General features: G+C 40.5%; 1 long non-coding RNA gene across 1 annotated transcript in view; it reads left to right on the forward strand.

The window, feature by feature from the left end:
* LOC120096308 (uncharacterized) overlaps positions 1 to 13,945 on the forward strand; it is a 30,546-nt gene extending 16,601 nt beyond the window's left edge. The window contains exons 5-6 of the long non-coding RNA XR_015635589.1: positions 12,965 to 13,140; positions 13,337 to 13,945. This is a non-coding gene — a long non-coding RNA (uncharacterized LOC120096308). The remainder of the gene's footprint in view (positions 1 to 12,964; positions 13,141 to 13,336) is intronic.
* The last annotated feature ends 979 nt before the right edge of the window (positions 13,946 to 14,924 follow it).

Genomic DNA, 14,924 nt, shown 5'->3' on the forward strand with positions numbered 1-14,924 from the left:
AAAGGGATTAGAGAAATGTAATCAAATTATAATCTCAAAAAGGAAAAACAGGCTACTAAAAAAAAAGTCACCTGGTCAAGTTGGTAATTGGGTATGTAATCAGTTTTTATTGTTACTACTACTACTGCTACTACTGCTGCTGCTACTACTACTGCTGCTGCTGCTGCTGATACTACTGCTACTGCTACTACTACTACTACTACTACTACTACTACTACTGCTACTACTACTCCTGCTGCTGCTGCTGCTACTACTACTGCTACTGCTACTACTACTACTACTGCTGCTGCTGCTGCTGCTGCTGCTGCTACTGCTACTACTACTACTACTACTACTACTACCACTACTACTACTACTACTGCTACTACTACTCCTGCTGCTGCTGCTGCTGCTACTACTACTACTGCTGCTACTACTACTCCTGCTGCTGCTGCTGCTGCTGCTACTACTACTACTGCTGCTGCTGCTGCTGCTACTATACCACTACCACTACAACTACTATTGTTGTTAATTACCACAAGCAGTTTCTAGGCAAAAAAGAAAAAAACCCTTTTTACCTGTGTGTGTGTGTGTGTGTGTGTGTGTGTGTGTGTGTGTGTGTGTGCAGGAATGGGGGGCTAGGAAAGTGGCAGGGACAGATATTCCCCACACATTCCCCAAGCTTTCTTCATTCTCTTCTCTCATCGTTATCTTTTTCTATGATACCCAGTGTCTACAGTGTACAATTTACTGTGTAGTTATAAAGTTTTTATACTATTTGATTTAGGTATATCTCTGTCTTTCCAGTAAACTGAAAATATGACCCATTATAGTTCCCTTAAAAATTTAGCACAGTGCTAAAAATGTTTAAGTTCTTCGATGTAACAGCTAAATGACTGATAACACTTAGATAATATAATCAAACCCACAAATCTCACCTGCAACTGCAGTAGTAGATACCTGCAGCTGTGGGCAGGAAACGTTTGCCTATTGTTATTTTATTTACGTGAGAAACTGACTTCTTTTGTTTGATTTTCTTGAGAGAGTCGAATAGCCCAGGCTCTCCTTGAACTCATGGTCTTCCTCATTCTTGCCTCCAACGTTCTGGGTTATGCACGCGCATCACCATGCCCTGAAGAGAGAGTTCAGAGAGCAGTTAGTTCTTAGGAGAAGAAAGAAGATTCACTGATGTGTTCAGCACATGTGTGTGACAGGCCTAAAGACATCCCTTCTTCAGAGTAGATATAAATCTTATGGGGTTTTCCTTTTTTAAATTTTTTTATTGGATTTTTTTTATTTACATTTCAAGTGTTATTCCCTTTCCCGGTTTCCCATCCATAAATCCCCTATCCCATCCATCCCCTCTCCCCCTGCTTCTATGAAGGTGTTCCCCCTCCTGAACCACCCACCCTTTCCCACCTCCCCGCCCTGACATTCCCCTACACTGGGGAGTCCAACCTTGGCAGGACCAAGGGCTTCTCCTCCCATTGGTGCCCAACAAGGCCGTTCTCTGCTACATATGCAGCTGGAACCATGGGTCTGTCCATGTGTACTCTTTGGGCAGTGGTTTAGTCCCTGGGAACTCTGGTAGGTTGGTATTGTTGTTCTTATGGGGTTCAAGCCCCTTCAGCTCCTTCGATCCTTTCTCAAACTCCTCCAATGGGGACCCCATTCTCAGTTCAATTATTTGCTGCTAGCATTCACCTCTGTATTTGTCATGCTCGGGAAGAGCCTCTCAGGAGACAGCTATGTCAGGCTCCTGTCAGCATGCACTTGGCATCAGCAGTATTGTCTGGGTTTGGTGGCTGTATGTATATGGGCTGGGTCACCAGGTGGGACAGGTTCTGAGTGGTCGTTCCTTCCATCTCTGCTCCAAACTTTGTCTCCATATCTCCTCCTGTGAATATGTGTGTTCCCCTTTAAGAAGGACTGAAGCATCCGCACTTTGGTCCTCCTTCTTTTGAGCTTCATGTCGTCTGTGGATTGTGTCTTGGGTAATTTGAGATTTTGGGCTAAAATCCACTTATCAGTGAGTGCGTACCATGTGTGTTTTTTTGTGACTGGGTTACCTCACTCAGGATGGTATTTTCTAGTTCCATTCATTTGCCTATGAATTTTATGAGGTCCTTGTTTTTAATAGCTGAGTAGTACTCCATTGTGTAAATGTACCACATGTTCTGCATCCATTTCTCTGTTGAGGGGCGTGTGGGTTCTTTCTGGCTTCTGGCTATTAATAAGGCTGCTATGAACAAAGTGGAGCATGTGTCCTTCTTATATGTAAGAGCATCTTTTGGGTATATGCCCAGCTGGGTCCTCAGGTCAATGTCCAATTTTCTGAAGAACCTCCAGACTGATTTCCTGAGTGGTTGTACCAGCTTGTAATCTTGGGGGCTTTTCTAGTCAGGGAAAAGACTTAGATATGATTTCAGTTTGGGGAAACAACATGGTGGGAAGGCCACCACAAGCATTTATCTTCTTATTCTTATAACACTGGAATAGAAAGTTAGCTTAGATTTAGCCACCAGGTGTCAACATATATTCAAACTTGGCACTTGTTAAAACCTCCCAGTGAGCAGTCAACACCAGGTGCTGTTGTTTTCTTCTTTTCTCTTGTAAAGTGCATTCATGAGAGACCAGCTTTCCCACAGAGTTATTAGAACATAACTTTCTATTATGCTAACCTGCAAAGCAACATGTATCTAAAGGCCAATCTTGACCTGACCTCTGGTCAAGACAGTCGGGGTCAGGAACACCTTCACTACTCTGTTGTCTTATGACCACAGCAGGTGTGTAAGCTCCCCAGGGTATGGTGAGACCTCAGAGACCATGAAAGAAGATTCTGGAACTTGCAGACCATTTTGACTTGCCCACTGATCCTCAATGGTGAAAATGAATTTGTTTCCCTTCTCATGGTCCTCTTGTTTCATAACTGACACATTTACATCCACATGTGTAAACATTTTTTTTTATGAGCTAGGATCAGATGTGAGGAAGTAATGCACTATTTGCCTTTCTAAGTCTGGGTTAATTTAGTAATTAGCAATATAGCAGTTTCTAGATCTATCATTTTCTGCAAATTTCATAGTTTTTTTTCATGACTGAATGAAATTCCATTGTATAGGTGCCATGCTATAATTTTCTATTTACCTGGAAACTATAATTTCTGAGGTTTGATCTGGCTTTCCCTTCCTCACTTATCTAGGCCATATGGAGCATGGGTAATTTAGCAACAGAGAGACTTGGGATCGAATCTGGGCCTCTCACTACTTACTAACTGCAGGACTTGGGGTGAATTATAGTTTTCTGTCTGCAAAATGGGGCAATACCAATTTAACTACGAAGGCTTACCTGGTCAATGGCCTAAGTGAAAAGCTGTCTGTAACTGCTTCCATATGCTTCCACATCGATGAGGTAAGCTTGCAGTGATGGGCATCTCACAGCCTCTTACTTCTCACCAATTACTTTCCCGGACAGGCCAGTCTTCCCGATGATCTCAGACATGGTTTCCTGGTTTACATTCTTAGATAGTGAAGGACTAGACGCATATCAAGGAGACTGGATGTCCTTTCCTCAGTTTTCCTTTGCGAACATTCCATCTTCTTTTGCTACTCTTTCTAAAGCATGACTTTCTCTTTCATAATTGTCTATCTTAAAATTTTATGGGCTTATTCACATGTATTTTGATTGTAGGAAGGACGGGTTCCACAGGATACCAGCTTTTGCCATGGACTTTAATTGAATACCCCAATGAATCTAGCGTAGTACTAGGCATGTGGAGATTGAGAATATTTAAGGATCTGAATGGAAACTAACTCAAATAATGTATGACATACACACACTCACATACTCACACACTTGTGTGCATTCTTCTAGTTTTAATTATCAACTAGAAAGCCTAGAGTTGTTTGAGAGAAAAGCCTTCACTGAGGAATTGCCTAGATCAGATAGCCCTGTGGCATATCTGTGGGGGATTATCTGGGTGTTTGCCTGCATGTATGTCTGTATGCCCGCATGCATGTCTGATGCCCACAGAGACCAGAAAAGGGAATTGGATCTACAGGGACTGTAATTATAGACAGTTGTGAATTGCCACGTGGGTTCCGGGAATTGAACCTAGAAAGAACAGCCAGTGTTCTTAACTGCTGACTATCCACCCCGGGTGGTTACTCTGAACCCCACCTTGATTATTAATTGGTGCAGAAGGGCCCAGCCCACTATGGGCAGCATCAACCCTAGGCAAGTGTTTCTGGACTATGTAAGGAAGCTAAGTACGCATGAGCTTGTGAACGATTGAACCAGAGAAAAGCCAGCAAACACTGTTCCTCCATGCTTCCTACCATGGGGCTTGAATCTCCATGTTCCTGCCTTGAGTTTCTGCTCTGACTTCCCCCAAATGATGGATTATGAACTGGAAGTATAAGGCAAATAAACCTTCTCCCCAACAAGCTGCTTTTGGATGGAGTGTTTGACCTCAGCAACAGAAAGGAAACTAGACCATATGTATAATGCATAGATATATAGATACTTAGATACATACATATACACATACATGCATACATACATACATATACACACATACATGAACGCATGCATACATACATGCATGCATACATACATACACACATGCATGCATACATAGATACTTAGATACATATATACACACATACATGCATGCATCATACATACATACATGCATGCATACATACACACATACATGCAACATAGATACTTACATACATGCATACATAGATAGACAAATAAGTAGTAAAAACAACACATGGAATAATTTGAGACTGGCAGATTTTTTTCTTTCTTTTCTATGTATTTATCTTTTTACAATTTAATTTAATTTAATTTTTTGTTGTTTTTCTTTTCTTTTTAAAAATTTTTTATTAGATATATTTCTTTACTTACATTTCAAACGTTATTCCACTTCCCAGGAATTGCTCTTGGCAGCTCTAAATCATAAACCCTGTCCATAAGCCCCTATTCCTGCCCCTCCCCCTCCCCCATATGGGTATTCCCCCTATACATCCCCCTTATTGCCCACCCCCATATTCCCCTGCACTGGGGGTCCAATCTTGGCAGGACCAAGGGATTCCCTTCCCCTGGTGCCCCAACAAGGCTATTCTCTGCTACATATGCAGTTGGAGCCCTGGGTCAGTCCATGTACAGTCTTTTGGTTGTGGTTTAGTCCCTGGAAGCTCTGGTTGGTTGGCATTGTTGTTTTTATGGGGTTGCAAGCTCCTTCAACTCTTTCAATACTTCCCCCAAGGGGGTCCTGTTCTCAGTTCGGTCATTTGCTGCTAGCATTGACCTCTGTATTGGACATGCTCTAGACGTGTCTCTCAGGAGAGATCTATACCCGGTCCCTTTCAGCATGCATTTTCTAGCTTCATCAATCTTTTCACTAGTATTTTGAAACAAAGTTTCACTCTATACCCCGGTCGTCCTGGAATTCACAGTGTAGCTCAGGCTGGCCTTAGAGTCCTACTGATTCTCCTGCCTTACCCCAACGCGTGTAATCACCTGGCTTGTACAATGTTTTCTTCAAGAATTTTGAATTTTTGGCATTAGAAGACACCCAGCTATCTCTTATTAAGCTTTCTGAGATGGCCCACCTTGACTGTACTAATTTCAATCTGTCCCTCTTTCAGTCAGGATCACTGCATGTCTGTGAACATAGACGCAGAACCAGCAGAGGCCACTGCTCTGCTGGCCACAGCTAATGATGCTCACGGACTTAGAGCTGCCAAGAGCAATTCTAAAGTGCAGAAGTACAGGCTGGTCTTGGGTACCTACTGTGCGCACCTGTGCAGCTCACCTGCTCTGCTATTCTTCCTTCTCTCATCAGGCTCCAGTGAATGAGTCTTTTCTCATCATGGTGAGGTGTGTTGAGATATTTATTCAGAATCCTACAATCAGGAAGATTTGAACAATCCCTGGATATTCCAATATCCACAGGGTGTGCCAAAGGATTTCACAGACACCTCGATCTGTGTGCCCCAGCTATGAGAACCAAGCAAGCCGTCTTTAACTCACCCTCAGAGGAAAGAGAAACACAGGCATGACCCTCCTCCAGCCTGCCTAACACAAGATTAAACAACAATGAATGGGTGAACGCATTATGTTACATAAGCCTGTTAGAAATTTCTGAACTTAAAAAGCCACAGTGCTGTAATATATTAGTAACACACATTTTCTCTTAAGTTTTGCAATCTCTCTCTCTCTCTCTCTCTCTCTCTCTCTCTCTCTCTCCTCTCATTCTGTTTTTCTTCAAAGTTTCATAACTCTTAGAAAATTTAAGTGTGGCTACATACTGATTTAAATTGAACGACTTTTATTACTTTCTGTCACTAGGTTTCAAAACTTTGCCTAATATTAAAAAGAAGGCATTGCCATTCGAGTAAATCAATACCATGAGTACTTATGTAACTGTTTCGAAGTAAAATTTTCTCCAAATATCATGCCTTGGCATAACAGATACATGGATAGACAGAAACAACAGAAGGAGACCAAACTCTTACGTTGTATATATACATCTATATAAAACATAAAATGTTGTTAGTATATTTATTGTAGTTTTTGAAATTATTTTAAAACATATACACATATACATACATACATACACATACACACACATACACACACACATACACACATACACACATACACATACACACATACATACACACATACATACACACATAGACACACATATACACACATAAAAACATACACATACACACATACACACACATACACACATACAAACATACACATACACACATACACACATACACACATACACACACATACACACATACACACATACACACACATACACACATACACACACATACACACATACACACACACCCACACACTGTGATTTATAGATATTCTCCTCTCTAAAGCTCAGGGGTTGCCAATGTCATAATTTTCAGAAGTGATACTTTTATGAGTTGATTAAAGCCATATTGTCTTTTCTCTAATGAGTGGGACTAAAGCCAGTGGAAAAGATGCTTCACGTAGGATTTGTCTGGTTGGACCTTCTGCCTTCCCCCATGTAAAGGATCATCAAAGTACCACCTTGGAAATGGGACTGGTCATCTCCAGGTCACTGAATTGACTGTGTCTTGACCTTGGACTTCCCAGCCTTCAGAACTATAGGAAATAGAGCTCTGTTCTTATACATTTTTATTGGATAATTTATGTATTTAAATTTCAAATGTTATCCCCATTCCTGGTTTCCTCCTTTTCCCATACCCTTCCCCTTTTTTCTATGAGAATGTTCCCCTTCCCACCCATGTACTCCCTCCTCAACACCCTGGCATTCCTCTATACTGGGGAAAAAAGCCTTCACAGGACCAAGGGCTTCTCCTCCTATTGATGCCAGACAACGCCATCCTCTGCTACAAAGGAGCTGGAGCCATGGGTACTCCCATGTGTACTCTTTAGTTGATGGTTTAGTCCCTGGGAACCTGGCGGGGGGGTCCTGGTTGGTTGTTATTATTGTTCTTCCTATGGGGTTGCAAACTATTTCAGCTCCTTCAGTCCTTTCTCTAACTCCTTCATAGGGATCCCTGTGCTCAGTCTGATGGTTGGCTGCAAGCATCTTAATCTGTATCAGTAGGGCTCTGGCAGAGCCTCTCAGGAGACATCCATATCAGGTTCCTGTCAGTAAGTACTTCTTGGTATCAGTAATAGTGACTGAGTTTGATGACTGCATATGGGATGGATCCCCAGGTGGGGCAGTCTCTAGGTGGCCTTTCCTTCAGTCTCTGCTCTACTCTTTGTCCCTGTATTTCCTCCTGTGTACTTTGTTCCCCCTTCTAAGAAGGAATGAAATACCCACATTTTCGTCTTTCTTCTTCTTGAGCTTCATATGGTCTGTGAATTGTATGGGTATTCCAAGCTTTTGTGCTAATATCCACTTATCAGTGAGTGCATACCATGTGTGTGTGTGTTTTTTTTTTTTGTGATTGGGTTACTTCACTCAGATGATATTTTCTAGTTCCATCCATTTGCCTATGAATTTCATGAAGTCATTGTTTTTGGTTCCTTCTTTTTTTTCTTTTCAGAGCTGGGGACTGAACCCAGGGCCTTGCACTTGCTAGGCAAGCGCTCTACCACTGAGCTAAATCCCCAACCCTGAAGTCATTGTTTTTGATAGCTGAGTAGTACTCCATTGGGTAAATGTACCATTCCTCTGTTGAATGACATCTGGGTTCTTTCCAGCTTCTGGCTATTATAGAAAAGGCTGCTATGAACATAGTGAAGCAGGTGTCCTTGTTATATGTTGGAGCATATTTTAGGTATATGCCCAGGAGTGGTATAGCTAGGTTCTTAGGTAGTGCAATGTCCAATTTTCTGAGGAACTGTCAGACTGAATCCAGAGTGGTTGGTTGTACCAGCTTGCAATCCCACCAACAATGGAGGAGTGTTCCTCTTTCTCCACATCCTTTCCAACATTTACTGTCACCTGAGTTTTTGATCTTAGCTATTCTGACTGGTGTGAAGTGGAATCTCAGGGTTGTTTTGATTGTATTTCCCTGATGCTGAACATTTCTTTAGGTGTTTCTCAGCCATTCAATATTCCTCAGCTGAAAATTCTTTGTTTAGCTCTGTACCCCATTTTTTAATAGGGTTATTTGGCTCTCTGGAGTCTAACTTCTTGAGTTCTTTGTATATTTTAGATATTAGCCCTCTATCAGATGTAGGATTGATAAAGATCTTTTCCCAATCTGTTGGTTGCCATTTTGTCCTATTGACAGTGTCCTTTGCCTTACAGAAGCTTTGCAATTTTATGAGATCCCATTTGTCAATTCTTGATCTTAGAATATAAGCCACTGGTGTTCTGTTCAGGAAAATTTCCTCTGTGCCTATGTGTTTGAGCCTCTTCTCCACTTTCTCTTTTCTTAGTTTTAGTGTATCTGGTTTTATGTGGAGGTCCCTGATCCACTTGAACTTGAGCTTTGTACAAAGAGATAAGAATGGATCAATTTTCATTCTTCTACATGCTGACCTCTAGTTGAACCGGCACCATTTGTTGAAAATGCTGTTTATTTTCCCCCACTGGATGGTTTTAGCTCCACTGTCAAAGATCAAGTGACCATAAGTGTATGGGTTCATTTCTGGATCTTCAATTCTATTCCATTGATCTACCTGTGTTTGCGCCAAAACCATGCAGTTTTTACCACGACTGTTCTGTAATACAGCTTGAGGTCAGGGATGGTGATTCCCCCAGATATTCTTTTATTGTTGAGAATAGTTTTTGCTATCCTGGCTTTTATGTTATTCCAAATGAATTTGCAAATTGTTCTTTCTAACTCTATGGAGAATAGGGTTGGAATTTTGATGGGCATTGCATTGAAACTGTAGCTTGCTTTCGGCAAGATGGTCATTTTTACTATATTTACCCTGCCAATCCATGAGCATGGGAGGTCTTTCCATCTTTTGAGATCTCCAATTTCTTTCTTCAGAGACTTGAAGTTCTTGTCATACAAATCTTTCACTTGCTTGGCAAGAGTCACACTGAGGTATTTTATGTTATTTGTGACTATTGTGAAGGGTGTCATTTCCATAATTTCTTTTTCAGCCTGTTCATCCATCGAGTAGAGGAAGGCTACTGATTTGTTTGAGTTAATTTTACACACAGCTACTTGCTGAAGTTGTTTATCAGGTTTAGTAGTTCTCTGGTGGAACTTTTGGGGTGACTTAAGTATACTATCACATCGTCTGCAAATAGTGATATTTTGACTTCTTCTTTTCCAATCTGTATCCCTTTGACCTCCTTTTGTTGTCTGATTGCTCTGGCTAGAACTTCAAGAACTATATTGAATAAGTAGGGAGAGAGTGGGCAGCCTTGTCTAGTCCCTGATTTTAGTGTGATTGCTTCAAGTTTCTCTCCATTTAGTTTGATGTTGGCTACTGGTTCGCTGTATATTGCTTTTACTCTGTTTAGGTATGGGACTTGAATTCCTGGTCTTTCCAAGACTTTTAACACGAAGGGGTGTTGAATGTTGTATTAGATGGTGAGAAATGCTTTGGAGAGAAATCTAATGAGATTATCATGCATTTTTTTCCTTTGAGTTTATTTATATAGTGGATAATGTTGATGGATTTCCATATATTGCACCATTTCTGCATCCCTGGGATGAAGTCTATTTGATCATGATGGATGATCGTTTTGATGTGTTCTTGGATTTGGTTTGTGAGGATTTCATTTAGTATTTTGGCATTGATATTCATAAGGGAAACTGGTCTAAAGTTCTCTTTCTTTGTAGGGTCTTTGTGTGGTTTAGGTATAAGCATAATTGTGACTTCAAAGAAGGAATTGGGTAGTGTTCCTTCTGTTTCTATTTTGTGGAAGAGTTTGAAGGGTATAGGTATGAGGTCTTCTTTGAAGGTCTGATAACTTCTGCGCTAAAACCATCTGGCCCTGGGCTTTTTTTGGTTGGGAGACTTTTAATGACTGCTTCTATTTCTTTAGGGGTTATGGGATTGTTTACATGGTTTATCTGATCCTGATTTAACTTTGGTACCTGGTATCTGTCTAGAAAATTGTCCACTTCATTCAGATTTTCCAGTGTTGTTGAGTATAGTCTTTTGTAGTAGGATTTGATGGCTTTTTGAATTTACTCAGTTTCTGTTGTTATGTCTTCCTTTTCATTTCTGATTTTGTTAATTTGGATACACTCTCTGTGCCCTCTGGTTAGTCTGGCTAACGGTTTACCTACCTTGTTGATTTTCTTAAAGAACCAGCTCCTGGTTTTGTTGATTCTTTGTATAGTTCTTTTTGTTGCTACTTGCTTGATTTCAGCCCTGAGTTTGATTATTTCCTGCTGTCAACTCCTCTTGGTGTATTTGCTTTCTTTTTGTTCTAGAGCTTTCAGATGTGCTGTCAAGCTGCTCTCTCCAGTTTCTTTTTGGAGGCACTCAGAGCTCTGAGTTTTCCTCTTAGCACTGCTTTCATTGTGTCCCATAAGTTTGGGTAGGTTTTGCCTTCATTTTCATTAAATTCTAAAAAGTCTTTAATTTCTTTCTTTATTTCTTCCTTGACCAAGTTATCATTAAGTAAAGCATTGTTCAGCTTCTACGAGTATGTGGGCTCTCTGTCCTTTATCTGTTATTGAAGACCAGCCTTAGTCTATGGTGATCTTACAGGATGGGATTATTTCAATCTTCCTGTATCTGTTGAGGCCTGTTTTGTGTTTGATTATATGATCAATTTTGGAGGAAGTACCATGAGGTGGTAAGAAGAAGGCATATTCTTTTCTTTTAAAACTCTCAATTACTATAAATGGAGAAACCAAGATATTCCACAACAAAACAAAATTTACACCATATCTTTCCACAAATCCAGTCCTACGAAGGATAATAGATGGAAAACTCCAACACAAGGAGAGAAACCACACTCTAGAAAAAGCAAGAAAGTAATCTTCTTTCAACACACCCAAAATAAGATAGCCACATTAGCATAATTTCACCTCTTACAACAAAAATAACAGGAATCAACAATCACTATTCCTTATTATCTCCTAATATCAATGAACTCAGTTCTCCAATAAAAAGACAGAGACTAACAGACTGGAAAAGTAAACAGGCCTAAGCATCTTTTTTTTTTTTTTTAGATTTATTTATTTTACGTATATGAGTACACTGTACTATCTTCAGACACACCAGAAGAGACCATCAGATCCCATTACAGATGGTTGTGAGCCACCATGTGGTTGCTGGGATTTGAACTCAGGACCTCTGGAAGAGCAGTCAGTGTTCTCTTAACCGCTGAGCCATCTCTCCAGCCCAGGCCTAAGCATCTTGCTGCATTCAGGAAACACACCTTAGTGACAAAGACAGACACTACGTCAGAGTAAAACGATGGAAAAAAAATTTCCAAGCTAATGATATCAAGAAACAAGCTTGAGTAGCCATTCTTAGAGTAAAATTGCTTTTCAACCAAAAGTTATCAAAAAAAAAAAAGATAGGGAAGGACACTTCATACTTATCAAAAGAAAAATCTACCAAGATGAACTCTCAATTCTGAACATCTATGCTCCAAATGCAAGGGCACTCACATTCATAAAAGAAGCTTGACTAAAGCTCAAATCTCACATTGCACCTCACACTATAATAGTAGGAGATTTCAACACCCCACTCTCATCAATGGACAGATCATGGAAACAGAAACTAAACAGAGACACAGTGAAACTAACAGACATAATGAACAAAATGGATTTTACAGATATCTATAGAACATTTCATCCTAAAACTGTTTATATATATTTTAAAGCCTGTCGTAATTCTGTTACGGAAGTGTGGGCTAAAGCAATTTGAGTATGATACTCTTTAGTCATTGCGTTCTGTAGCCAGTGAGCTGAGTGTGTCACTGACATTTTCCCACAGTGCACAGAGCTCCTCATGTGTAGACTTCATTGTCAGCGGTCTTAGTTTTGCTTATATGTGGAGGGATTAATAGAATTGCTAGACTTTGTGGTCATGCAGCTCTATTCAGGGTGCCGACTCTGCCTCTTGCTAAAAGCCTTGGCTTTCCTTTTAATAATAAAATGAAATTAGCAGTTCCTATCTATTGCACTGTTGTGAGGAGAAAATGAAATATCCATGCAAAATGTTCAGCACAGGGCCTGCCACCTCTGCTAGTAATTATTAGTGGCATTACATCAATATGCCTTTGTCTCTCCTTTCAGATATATTCATCTTTTCTATAATTATCCTGCCCTTTTCTGCCTTCAGTCCATTAAGCAATTTTTTTTGATATTCCATTTTCTCTTTGCTGTCATGTTTTGGTCAAATAGTTCTACATTATTATTTTAGTAATTACAGTTGAGATCACAACTCATACCCTTGGATTTTTACAGTTTATCATTTGCGTGTACATGTGCTGTGCATGTGTATGTATCCATGCTTTAATGTGTGTGTGCATGCACCCTGAACCCGAGCTCATCACTTCTATGCTTTCTAGGGAGCCAGCTTGCTCCAGGCACCCTGTCTCCACCTTCTGCGTGCTGGGAGTGCCGGCTACTCTGCCTGCCTATGAGTCCTGGGGATGTGACCACTGGTGCACATGCATGCACAGTGTCGTGAGCCTTCTCTAGCTCCATTTACCTTAAACTAGACATTTGACACATCCCAAACAAGGTAATAATTCCATAGTAGTTTAATCTATTTATTTCCACATTTTGCGTTGTTTCCCTGAATCTCACTTCTGCCCGTTTTATTAATGCCACAAGAAACAGTTATTCTAACTGCTTTCTACAGTATGTTAATTATTTCTTGAGGCTGTGATGAAGTTCCATGACTTATGAAAGAAAATGCCTTTCATTTTGGCTTCCAGTCTCAGAGGACAAGAGTCTGTCGTGGTGAGGAGGTATGGTGCATCAGGCGTGGTGACGGGAGCCGAGAGCTGAGGGATCATCTCTCCAGTTACAAACAACAGAGCCCAGAGAGAACTGGAAGTGGGACAAGGCTGTAAATTCTCAGAGGCCACCAGTAGTGACACACTCTTTCTCCGCAACAGCAAGATTCTGCAACAGCACTGCAGGGAGCCATATTGGATTTGGGCCTAGCCGCTTTTTGAACTGCATGGTTCAAAGTGACTAGGTGACTCTGGGCTGTTTGGCCACAGAGACTCACCCCTAAGATGACTGCCTTAAGTCTTAAGATTGTTGGATGAAAGCCTCTCCCATGAATTTATGGCACAGGAAGATAACATTCAAGGGATGCCTCAGCTCCCTTAGCAGATACCTGTTACCTCCTGAATCAACACCCGGTGTCTCCACCGCCTGACCTCATCGTCTACCGCCTGACCTCTTTGCCTCCAGCTATCACTACCTATATCCGCACCTCCTCCTCCTCCTCTGTGTTTCACAAAGGACACTCCCCCTACCTGAAAGCCTTAAAAGCTGTCTCATTCACCCCAATAAATGAGACCTTGACAACAGAACTTTTGCTTGGTCTCCTTCTCTTCACCCCCATTTTGGCCCACAGGTAGAAAGCCTCTTTGGGACCCTGAATAACTGGGTCCCCGCTGGCGGGGACACAGCACTACCAAGTGGGCACTGTGTGTTTAAATATACCCTCCTCTCATGGACGCTTCTCATTCCAACCATCACAGCCTTCGATCAGAATAGCATAACTAAACTCATCAAATGCCGAGAAAATACTGGAATCCAGCTGTTCTCTCATCAAGCCAGACATTAATGGTTTTTGCCAAAATGTAAATCAGTGCTGATCTTTTCATTAAAATTTCTTTGTTCTGAACAGAGAACCATTTTTCTAAAGAAATGTTATTTATGCCATCATACATTGCATAATTATTTTAAATGAGCAAGTACTTTAAAAATCTTTAACATCTCCATTTATTTTCCAATTACAGAAAATATCCATAGGCATAAAACACAGGAAAAATGGTTCTTTTATGGTCTTTGACAGCTTCAGAAGCATGAAGTTATGTTTTGATGGTATTTAAAATAAGGGGGAGAGATATTGTTTACCAGGTGGCTAAACGTTAAGATTAGTTTTTTTTTTAATGTCATTTCGATACTTTGTAAAATAGGTAGATTTTCTTTGTGCAATAAATTGCTATATAATTTGTTTTGTAAGAAATATTAGTCATTAGAGATAGTATCTGAAGAGTATGTTTAAATATTAATAGCAAATCACTGCACAACAAACAAATCAAGGCAGGAAAGGAAATAAACCAATCTTCCACATTTAAAACAGAAGAGTCGAATAGACAGACAACATCCATTAGCAAATTCCCAAAGGCAGAAACTCGGGCTTAGATGACTGCAGAGCAGGAAATGTTAAGACGGGATGTGTTTTATATAAAATGAGTTTATTGAGTGGAAATCTGGGTCGTTAAAAAACATTTTACTGATTGTAATTGTTGCAATGGCAGGAGCAGAGGCAGAAATGAGAAT

Source organism: Rattus norvegicus, chromosome 13 (assembly GCF_021556685.1).
Source record: "Rattus norvegicus strain SHRSP/BbbUtx chromosome 13, alternate assembly SHRSP_T2T, whole genome shotgun sequence".
In the NCBI taxonomy this organism is placed as follows: domain Eukaryota; kingdom Metazoa; phylum Chordata; class Mammalia; order Rodentia; family Muridae; genus Rattus; species Rattus norvegicus.